The 10,921-nt window shown below is 35.0% G+C and overlaps 1 protein-coding gene across 1 annotated transcript in view; it reads left to right on the top strand.

Moving 5' to 3' along the window:
- The window catches only part of LOC128548226 (multiple epidermal growth factor-like domains protein 10), a 197,494-nt gene that overhangs the window by 168,383 nt on the left and 18,190 nt on the right, over positions 1 to 10,921 (top strand). The window lies entirely within an intron of this gene.

The following is a 10,921-nucleotide window of genomic DNA, read 5'->3' as shown; positions in this document are numbered from 1 at the left end:
AAATGGCGAGAAAGAAGAAAAAACGGACATCGTACACCCACCAGGATCTTACTGCATGTACAAAGTGCATTTATCAGTGACATACAAATCCTCACGGTCGCAAAACATGAAATGGTGAAGGGTTTACCAGACCATTTATTTAACTTTGATAAACAACCAAACCAGAGTATTGCTACACATACAGTGTCACGAGATGAACTATACACAAAATGTTCAGTTCCACAGTTTCAGAAACAAAGTTTATTTGAAGATTCGATCTTGACGATATTGATTCTGTAGAGATAAACAATCCGTTCTATGTTGACAACTCAACCTTGCAATTCTTTGATCAGGCTCCTTGTGGCGCAGAAAAGTTGTATGAAATGCCTGCATTGAGCAATTAGTCTCCCACTGAATCTAAGCATAATTTGCCATTACAAGCACAGGTTAGTTTGAATGATAAACCAAGTGAGTGTCGTATCAATTAATCTAAATGATTTCAGCAAGCTACCTTTCTAAACAACAAGTAACATATTGGTCCACTGTCACATCTTCTTACACACTTGGTTTTGAAGTCCATTTAAACACATGCTTTACAGAAATAAAGCCTAGAAATGACCAAAAAAAATATGTTTAGATGAATCAGCAAAAATTGTAAGACCCAGTGTCAAGCACAAAATTTGCTACTACCACTGTTTCTAGCACAATTAAAGAAATTGATAATAGTTGTTATATTATGTTAATGCAATCTTAAATTTGCCTAAAAAGTATCATTTCATATTTTGTTGTCCTTGTTAATGGCCAGTCGGACTCGACCCTTTCTAAATTGTAAACCGTAACATGGAAATATGTCAGGGAAAAACCGACGCTATTTTTCACCATCACTTTTTTTTTTACTTTTAGGCAAATCGCTTTGTCAGACCAGTACCTCTTAGAAAATGAAAATGCATCAACTAGAAGAAAAAAATTGAGACATTAAAAACTTCTTGAAAATGACCTTTCATTCCAGTATGAGCATCGTCCTATTCAACAGATTCCTGAATTAGAATTGCATGTACACATCTCTTAGATTTTATCGGCGTACGCCAAATGAATTGGCAGAAGTATGAATCTGTATCAAGAAGTTTGCTGAGTAGCTTTGAAACGATATTTAAAGGTATTAAAGAGACTCAATTATGGCATATGTCTTATCTTATGGTAAAAATGACTGAAAAGGCTTACTTACCTAGTCGTAACAACAAACATCTGACAAACACCAGTGTCAGAAAACATTTGTGCCAGAAACTTTTCAACAATAGTGTTCCAGATGATCAATCAGCTCATGTATCCACATTCTCCAAACGACTATAGGAAGATCAGCAAAACATGTCCAGAATCTTGTCAATACACATCAACTGTCCACGACTTAAAAAGAATGTCCAACCACAGCATGGTAATAGTTTAATTTAGCCTGAGGATCTTCACCATTCAGCACAAACACGCAGTTCCAAAGTACACATATCCCAGGCGCAACTTCAAAAAACATCATCCTTTAACATTTACCCCAACGGTGCACTGAGTTCCATTTTTGGAAATTTAAATATCTATGGAGGCACATTCAATATTACTCTGCATATTAACCAGCCAAAGAGGCCATGCATTGACCAGTGGCAGTTTTCAGCTTATTTATGTTGTTTCCAGCTGTAGATCTACATGTTTAATATGCCGTGTAGTCTAAAATTACTCAACACTAATTAATTACATATTTGACTCCTAAGAGCATAATTTACTGTTAACAGTGGTTGTTGCATTTCTAGACGCGTTTTTCTTCTTCATTGTTACATATGTTAAACGTATAACACTGTTTAATACATTATTTTCTTGAAATTGTTGAATTACCTGTTGACCTCGCAGAACACTCGAATCAATGGTATGTGATCAGGCTTCATTACGTAGTGATTTAATGCTAGACATAAAATAGTTCCATATTTTCATGCTTTTTTTATTCTTTCTGTTGTGGTAAGTGGGAAATAGACTCCATCATTGGTGTTCGGTGAAGATCGGAAATCCCAACCCTCTAGCGCACCGCTCAAGTCGACTTGGGTTGGGATTTCCCGATCTTCATCGAAGACCAATGACAGATTTTCTATTTCTGATGTGATTTTTACGTTTTAATGTATATTTTTCATTTAAACTGCAAAATAAGCGCTTTAATATCGCAATCTTTGCTACAAGACTTTATAAAGCGATTATCTCCCCTAGCGCTAAATTTATTATTGTCTCTTTACTATACAAGAGACCACTGTGTAGGAAATTGCATTGATTATGCTCCCTTTTGACAAGAAGTTATATTGTTTTAATCGTTGCATTGTGACTTTCTGTTCGTTGGTATATAGATCAGAGGACCATTCAGGTTCTTATCAATAACTACAGAATGCATGCTCACGTAATTCGCACTTAATAGGATGGTTGACAGACATCACTTGTCATTACCTGGAATACAAGTCTTACATGTACAGCAACTTTGGGGTTTGCATCACTAGATATGAAGTCACAAAACTCATAACAAGACCATACGCGAGATTTTTTCTAGCTCAATAATATTATATCGGCATTCCGTAATTTGGATATATATCTGTTTGACAGCGAAACTATTCTAGATACCCAATCTGCTAACGCATTGCTTTACGAGATACACTCTGACGAAGGCAATGCCCTAAATGAACCGTTTACTCGATACCAAGTAGAATAAATAAAACCGCAAAGTTTCCTTTTGTAGGAACATAACAACTACAACTCAGAGGCTAAGAAAGAAATGTGTGCCCCTTATCAACATCATGTCTGGGTCAGATACCATTAAATAATGGAGTGGAAGAGGATGCCAAAGTCTGTATATAAAAAAAATGAGACTGTCAGTATAGTGAAATCTAAAAGCAAGTGCATTTTACCTCAGGAAAGACTCACCTTGCAACTTACATTAGGTCTTGCAAAAATGTAGGAGACCCTAATGATCTTCAATCAACCTCTGGTAGGAAGTCTGATAATGATTAGCAATGCTGTGTTTGTAAACATGGTTTTCCACCCCAGCTCAGAGCTCAGAGGATACGTTAATCAAGTGATAGGCCAATATGTATGAAAACTATGGACACTGTGTTCATGTAACCTACTGTAATGAGGTTAAGGTTTTCCTTCCCGGAAAAGTAATTTTGTGATAGTGCAATTGTTAACAGTCCATATAAATGTTTAAGTTGTTTAATGATTTTGAGTTTTCCTGTTAGTTAGATTCAGACAGACTATAAATGTTGAATGATGATTAGTGTTCTCTAACCTATGATAGTTTGATTGACAGTTGTTGATCAATAAACCGCGAGATTAGTCATATGACCTCACATGATGACGATGACTTACTATTGTTTGAACTACAAATGTTTGCTTCTTGAAATATATTGATTGATTTTAAATTACGTGAAATAGTTTGGTAAATACCAGACATACTTCTGTAAGTTGTTTGTTCTTTGTATAAGTCGTTTAACTGAACGTCAATAACCCAGAAAATACAGATGAGTGGTATTCTATAAGGAATGTAATTTGAATGGTATTTAATATAGAGTTATGTGTATGAGTTATGTGCATTTTACTCCTTCCTCACTCATATCAACTCCGGAAAACAAAATCCTAATCGCGAATGTAGACAACTTGAAAAGTATTAAAGATACAGTTGTGGTTCCTGAAAACTATACTCCTTTTAGAATTAAGGTCTGGAGTGATACACCGGACAAAGTAAGCGTGGCGAATGGACAAAGAGACAGATAGAATGACATACATCCTGACGCGAAGGACAGACAAAGCGACAAAAAAATTGCAAAGTCAAACACTTTGCTCAGCATAATGAAATCGATATCCATATGCATTAAACTAATAAATAAATGGGATTGTTTATAAAACTGATAAAGGAATTTTAAGGAGTTTTACTCTAAACTTACCATACTATTCCAACATGATCAATGTATTGTCACAAAAAGTAGCAATGAACAGACAAAAACAGTTAACCGACAATTAGGACACACCACACTTTCTTCGTAAAATTATAAAATTGAAGAGCTTGCACATCTAACGCACGCTCCAGTGCTTGCAAGGTAAGTATTATAAAAATTGTCCATACGGTCTCTGTCTTTTAAATTTTGAATGCAGTGATAGTATGCGTATTTATGTTGCCTTTATGAAAGGTCTCTGTATTATAGCTACTTTTGCAGAAGATAACGTCCCCCAAAATAAATAACATATTTATCCACGGAATTATGTGACGGGTGTAGAAATGTATTTGATAAGGGGTATCAGTTGAACAATAATACTAGACATTAATGCTTAAAAATTGCAGAAATAAATACACAAAATGTCAATCATCCGGCACATATTTGCATGCATAGACGGTAGATATGAACAAACATGTCCAGAATACTGCTTAGTTGCTGTATTGGATGCAAAAGATAGGACATGCCATACGGACTCCGTTAAATTGGGTTTGCTCCTCCAACATTGTGATTATTAAATGCGAGGATGTGTTAAGTTAAATATAATATTTACTACGACTGTTTCCGCTTTTATGGTTGCGGTGGAGAAAGGCTGTCTCATATGAGCCACTTTTACATCCCACGTGAAGTTTTAAACCACACTGATTAGGAGAAAGTAATTCGAAGTCATCAGTCTTACATACTTGGCATGGAGTACCCCACCACAAAAAAAGAAGAAACGGTCTGTCATAGATTCAAAATTGTTAGATTTAAATAAAAACTGAAAACCTAGATTATTCCTCATTGACTATGAGTTAATATAAACAGGCAGATAGAAAGTTTGTCAGTTTTAATTTGTACATTCTACTTGTTTAATATTACTTAACGATACGATTGCTCTATTTTACTTCTTCAATTTATGTTACTGAACTGGCCAATAATTCAATGTCTTGATTATGTCGATTAGCTGTTCATCGTATTGCAGTTTCATTTAAATACAGACATGGCGAATGAATTAGATACTAAACAAAATTATTCAACTATATCCATATCGCATGTTGTATTGGATTTAACATGTCTATATGTGATTTCCTAGCCGTAGTAGTTTGTATTATGTTGCTGATGTTTGCGGTCTGGCGGCCTGAAATATCTAACAGAAAATATGAAAACTGAAAAATGTCAGATTTTTGCTCAAATGTGACTGACTACGTTTAATCGGGCGGAAATAGAGGGCGCAAAATCAAACACAAAATTACACCGCGCTCATCGTATCGAGAAAATCGACAACACTAAAACGCGACCTATTTTGGCTAAGTTTGTATAATATCCGGATAGAGAGAGTGTACGACTTAGTGCTATTAAACTGGAAAGGCCGACTGGTTCCTATTATGCTGTAAACCCAGAAACAGGGAAAGGACACGAATCTCAAAGATGATAAACTCTATATTGACTGTCGATCATTCAGGGAGACTGAGGATGACGGAATGAAGTAGGACAGCGGAGGGACAGACCTAAAGTTCCTATAGTGGAATATTGAAGGTAATCACAGCAAAAGCGATCATGCACAGATTTTATCAATTTCATTGGAAAATACTATCTTATATTTTAATGGAAACTTGGACGAGTAAAACATCTAAATTAGATTTAAATGGTTTACAATTGTTTTCATCAGCTAGAAAATACCAAAAAAAGCAGACGTGCAAAGAGAAACAGTGGCGGTTTACTGGTGTATGTGAAAAATTCAATCATCAGTGAGAAATGACGTAGATTGTATACTGTGATTAAAGCTTGACAGAACTTTGTTTCATAATACGGAAGACATGTATCTATGTGTAACCAATATTGCACCTGAAAGGTCTCCTATATACCAAGTATACGATTTAAACATTTCAGCAAAACAGAGACAGATATAAGGTATTTCTAGGAAAAAAGCCAAGTGTATTGTTTGAGAGAAATGAATGCGCAAACTAGGTCAAAATCTGATTTCATAAAAAATGATGAACCGTTACATGATCACTTTTGTTTCGATTGCGACTCGTATTCACCGCAGGCAACGACAAACACGGGAACGAAACGGTTTGGTGACTTGTTACTCGACATTTTCTTCGTATTGTAAATGGTCACGTATATATCTAGATTTTACTATTCATTCTAATTTAGGACGCTGCCGCAAGGAAATATAGTTCGCGAACATGTGTACTATAAATGGGATCCAGAATGTAGAACTGACTTTTTAAATGATATTTCGCTCGATATTGAAATACTTTGTAGTAATTCAATCACATTTAAAGAAAGAAATAGTGATCCTGATGATATGTTTCGGATTTTTACAGATTTTCTGTCTGTGTAAGGTTATAATTATTTTGAAAATCGACGTAAAACAGCCACAAGTATATACTTTTCAAATTATTTGTCAGGCTAATCAAAATAAATGGTTAAGCTAGGAATTTAGAACCAAACACGATAGTTATAAGCAGGTACCTGCTCAATTTGATATGAATAAAACAGCTGAAAATACAAGAATATTGTTTGATAAGAAATTTGAATATACGTCAACCTGACTAAAGTACATCTCCTATTACGCTACGCACAGGATCTGAGAACAACCTATTGATAGCCTCGTTCTGACGACCCTTTCGCTAGCTAATCAGAGCTTAACTTACAACATTTTGCAAATCTACATTTAGCCTTGATTTTTGATATTTACAATTCTTATGTCGTAATGTGTCAAATAGCTGGTTAGCTCAGTCGGAAGGCCACTTGCTCTGTAAGCGAGGGGTCCCGGGTTCGAGCCCTGGAATGACTGCACATTTTTCCTACTCTTTGACATTCGAACAAGTCGTCTGTTTGGTTCAAATTAAAATAGATTTGTGAAAATAAAAATAGCAATACTGGAAATCCAAAATATACAGAAGACATATGTGAATGGGGCGTTCTCAGATCTTCGTTTAGAAGATCAAGTACTTAAGTCAGATCGGATTATACATATGTTGTAGAATTACAATAAAAAAGAAATATTACAGGCGAATGACATTAAAGATTAATGAAATGAAAAGGAAAAAACAGAAACAAGAGAATTTTGGATGATGTTGAAACATGATAAAAGCACAAATGATGGAGATGGTGAAACTTGACTGATTTGCATGAACATGTTTTAAATCTAATGGCTGAATTTTAGATAGATGAATAAATTGCATGTCAAGAATTCTTGAATGAACTTGACAGTAACGCAGATATTGGTGCAACTTTTGAAGAGTTGGACTCGCTTTTTACAATTAATGAAATAAAATGCTGTAAAATTATTGGGCACCAATAAAGCTTTCTCATTCGATAATATTATAATATAAATGTATCTAAAGAAGGGGTTGATGTTTTAGATAAACCTATAGAAGTTTTATTTAACTACATCTAAGTAAGCAAACAGTGTTTTTCTAAGTCTTGGTTCGCGGGAGTAATAATACCCGTGTATAAAAAGGGAGACAACAATGTCCCTAATAATTAAAGAGGTATTACCTTGATTAGTTGTTTTGCAAAATTAGATACCGTTGTTTTAAATGAAGGACTTAAAAATTAGCAGTACAATATGATATTCTCACTGATGTGTAGTTTGTTTTTAAGGCAAATTACAGAAAGGTTGATGCCATATATTTTGTTTAATTCTTTTATTGAAAAACAATTCAGAATGAAAAACGTCTATACTGCTGTTTTTTAGATCTTATGAAATATTTGATTTGATTTACAGAAATGTCCTATGGCTAAAACGTATTAAAAGTGGTATTAACGGAAAGTATATAATATAGTATATCAATGTAATAAGATCTATTTACAATGAAACAAAATGATGCGGCAAGCATCTAAATGAATTTTCTGATTTTTTTATGCCCCCGAGAGGAGGCATATTAGTTTTCAACTGTCCGTCCGTTCGTTAGTTAGTTAGTTAGTTAGTTCGTTCGTCACAACGTTAACATTTTGCATGAAGGCACTTTACTCGCGAACCATTGCACCCAGGACCTTCGAATTTCACATGCTGATAGTACTTATTGAGTACACCATCCATACTGACTTTGGGGTCACCAGGTCAAAGGTCAAGGTCATAGGGGCCAACATTAACTTTTTGCATGAAGGCAGTTTACTCGCGAACCACTTCACACAGGACCTTTAAACTTCACATGCTGATAGTACTTATTGAGTACACTACTCCTACTGACTTTGGGGTCACCAGATCAAAGGTCAAGGTCACAGGGGCCAGGGTTAACTTTTTGCATGAAGGCACTTTACTCACGAACCACTTCACCCAGGACCTTCTAACTTCCCCTGCTGATAGTACTTATTGAGTACACCACTCCTACTGACTTTGGGGTCACCAGATCAAAGGTCAAGGTCACAGGGACCAACATTAACTTTTTGCATGAAGGCACTTTACTCGCGAACCACTTCACCCAGGACCTTCAAACTTTACATGCTGATAGTATTTTATGAGTTCACCAACCTTACTGACATTGGGGTCACCAAGTCAAAGGTCAAGCTGCTGCGGGGGCAGTTGTCACCATTAGTGACAGCTCTTGTTTTTTAAAATGTGACATCGGTTTATTACAACGGGAGATAATTTCTCCTTTACTATTTTCCCTAATCATAAACGATGTAGAGTTATCTATGCAGCAAGACACATCTGCCTAACACTGATCCCTTAATCTATATACTGACGACGCATCCACATAAGGGCTTCAACAATCACTAAATAATTTTGAATCTTATTGTATCAAAAGGAAACACACTGTCAACGTTCAGAAAACAAAAATAGTTATATTCAGAAGAGGAGGGAGACAGCGAGATAGGGAACAATTTAATTTCGGCAATGAAGAAATAAAAGTTGTAAACTGTGTTGTGGGTGTTATTTTCAAAGTTAAGCAACATTCTTTTTATACTTTCTTGACTTTTAATGTTGTATTCACAGTTTTCATTATATTTATCTCGTATATTCCAAAATAATTATCTTACAATAAATACCAGAGTCTGCTTGGCCGCTTGGCCGCCAGACCAGCAGACCGTTAAGCCGCTAGGCCGTCAGGGCGCTGGATTAGAAATTTCAGAGTAATTGATAACGTTGTTTTATGTATTTAATTGAACATAGATTAACCACAAACATTTCCTTGTAGTAATTGTATTTTCAATGTTACGCAACATTCTTTTTTATGCTTTACTGATTTGTTTACGTTTGTATTCATAGTTTTCTTTATATTTATCTTATCATACAAATAATTCTTTGACAATTAATACACGAGTATGCTAGGTCACCAGGCCGCAAGGCCACCAGGCCGCAAACTTCAGGCCGCTAGTCCGCCAGGACCCTGACTTTAGGCCGCCATATTCAGGCCGCTAGAGTGCGGTCAGTATTATACTTCCTGTTGTTAAATAAAGACATTCGTCAATTAACGTTATCCTGTTATCTTCCTGAATTTTTTACGAAAATGAAAAACGTGTTAAGATTAAATGTAGAAAAGGAAATAGGAGTTTAAAAAGGGTACGTATTTAAGCATAATTTTTAAAAATTATTACTCAGCACTTTTTCTTGGTCTCTATTTACTTTGTTTTACTTTGAATATTGAATACCTTCTTAGGATTGTTGTTAATAATATTATTTCTAAATTGTCTGAAGTAATCATTTGCAAAATACTATGTCAATATTAAAAAAATTAACTCGAATAAATATTCAGGACAGAAAAATAGCAATACTGTTATGCTATGGGTATTATACATGATAAACATGGCAAATCCGTTTCAGCATATACATGTGTCCAGAAGAACCACGCGAGCTTAAGGTTATAGGATGTGTGGCGTCTACCGTGCATCAACCTGTCCGTCCGTCAATCCGTTAACATTTGTTTCATACTACTTGTTTTCTCGTCAACAACTTAATGCTTTGTGTCATCGTAATCCGACGTAATCCGACTGCGTATTAAAAAAAATCAGAGTAATTATTACTGTAACAATGCTTTATACAAGATTTAACTTTATTATACATATCTCTGACAATACGAAGTATTTTACCTCTAATACCTACTTTATGCATTTTTAGCCACAAAGCATTCATATATACACAGTCAAACGCTTTTTTAAATTCCACAAAGACATAATATAAACATTTGTTGTCATTTATATACTTCTGAACTACTGACAATAAAATAAACAATGCATCTACAGTAGACCGTTTTATACCAGCCATAACTTAAACACAAATATAGTATTACGTCTAAATTATATCTATTTTGACTTTAAGTCCAATCTACCATGTTAGTTTATCCAAAAAATATATGTTTTGCAATATACTTGCTCTTAGCTAAAAACAACCTGTTTTACACCTTGATCACGTGACCTCCCTTCAAAACAAAACAAAATGTCCCTTCAACATTTTCTAATGAGCCTAATTAGGATTTCAAAATTACACTTTGGATTATCTAAACATTTTTTTCAAACGAGTTCACACCTTTAAACACAAGCGTCGCTAGAGCTCCGATCATGACCAATTGTGTGATCATTAACAGTTAGATTTATTGTCACTGTGCGAAGATATATTTTGACTACACCAAGGGCCATATCTGCTGAGTGAAATGCCGGACAAATTCCTTGAAGTAAAATTGCACATGCTGAATTATATTCTTTTACAATTTTATGGCATAAATTTTAATGCAATTCATGGATACTTTTGACTAGAGTAAAGGCCATAAGTTTGGTAAGGCTGTGCGAAATCACAAGCAAAATGCGTAACTTCACATAAAGAATACTATCCCTATGCTGTTTCAAAACTGTGTCAAATACTCCTTAAAATACACGTGACACAACCTTTATGTACATTTAACAGGAGTCTTAACTCTGATCTTACTTAGTGGACAACCTAACATGCATTCTCGCATACTAGAGGTCTACCATGGCAACCTAGTTAGTCTCGGGATTTT

Source organism: Mercenaria mercenaria, chromosome 14 (genome assembly GCF_021730395.1).
Source record: "Mercenaria mercenaria strain notata chromosome 14, MADL_Memer_1, whole genome shotgun sequence".
Taxonomy (NCBI): Eukaryota; Metazoa; Mollusca; class Bivalvia; order Venerida; family Veneridae; genus Mercenaria; species Mercenaria mercenaria.
The sequence above is the reverse complement of the archived record's forward strand: the minus strand, read 5'-3'. Positions and strand labels throughout refer to the sequence as shown.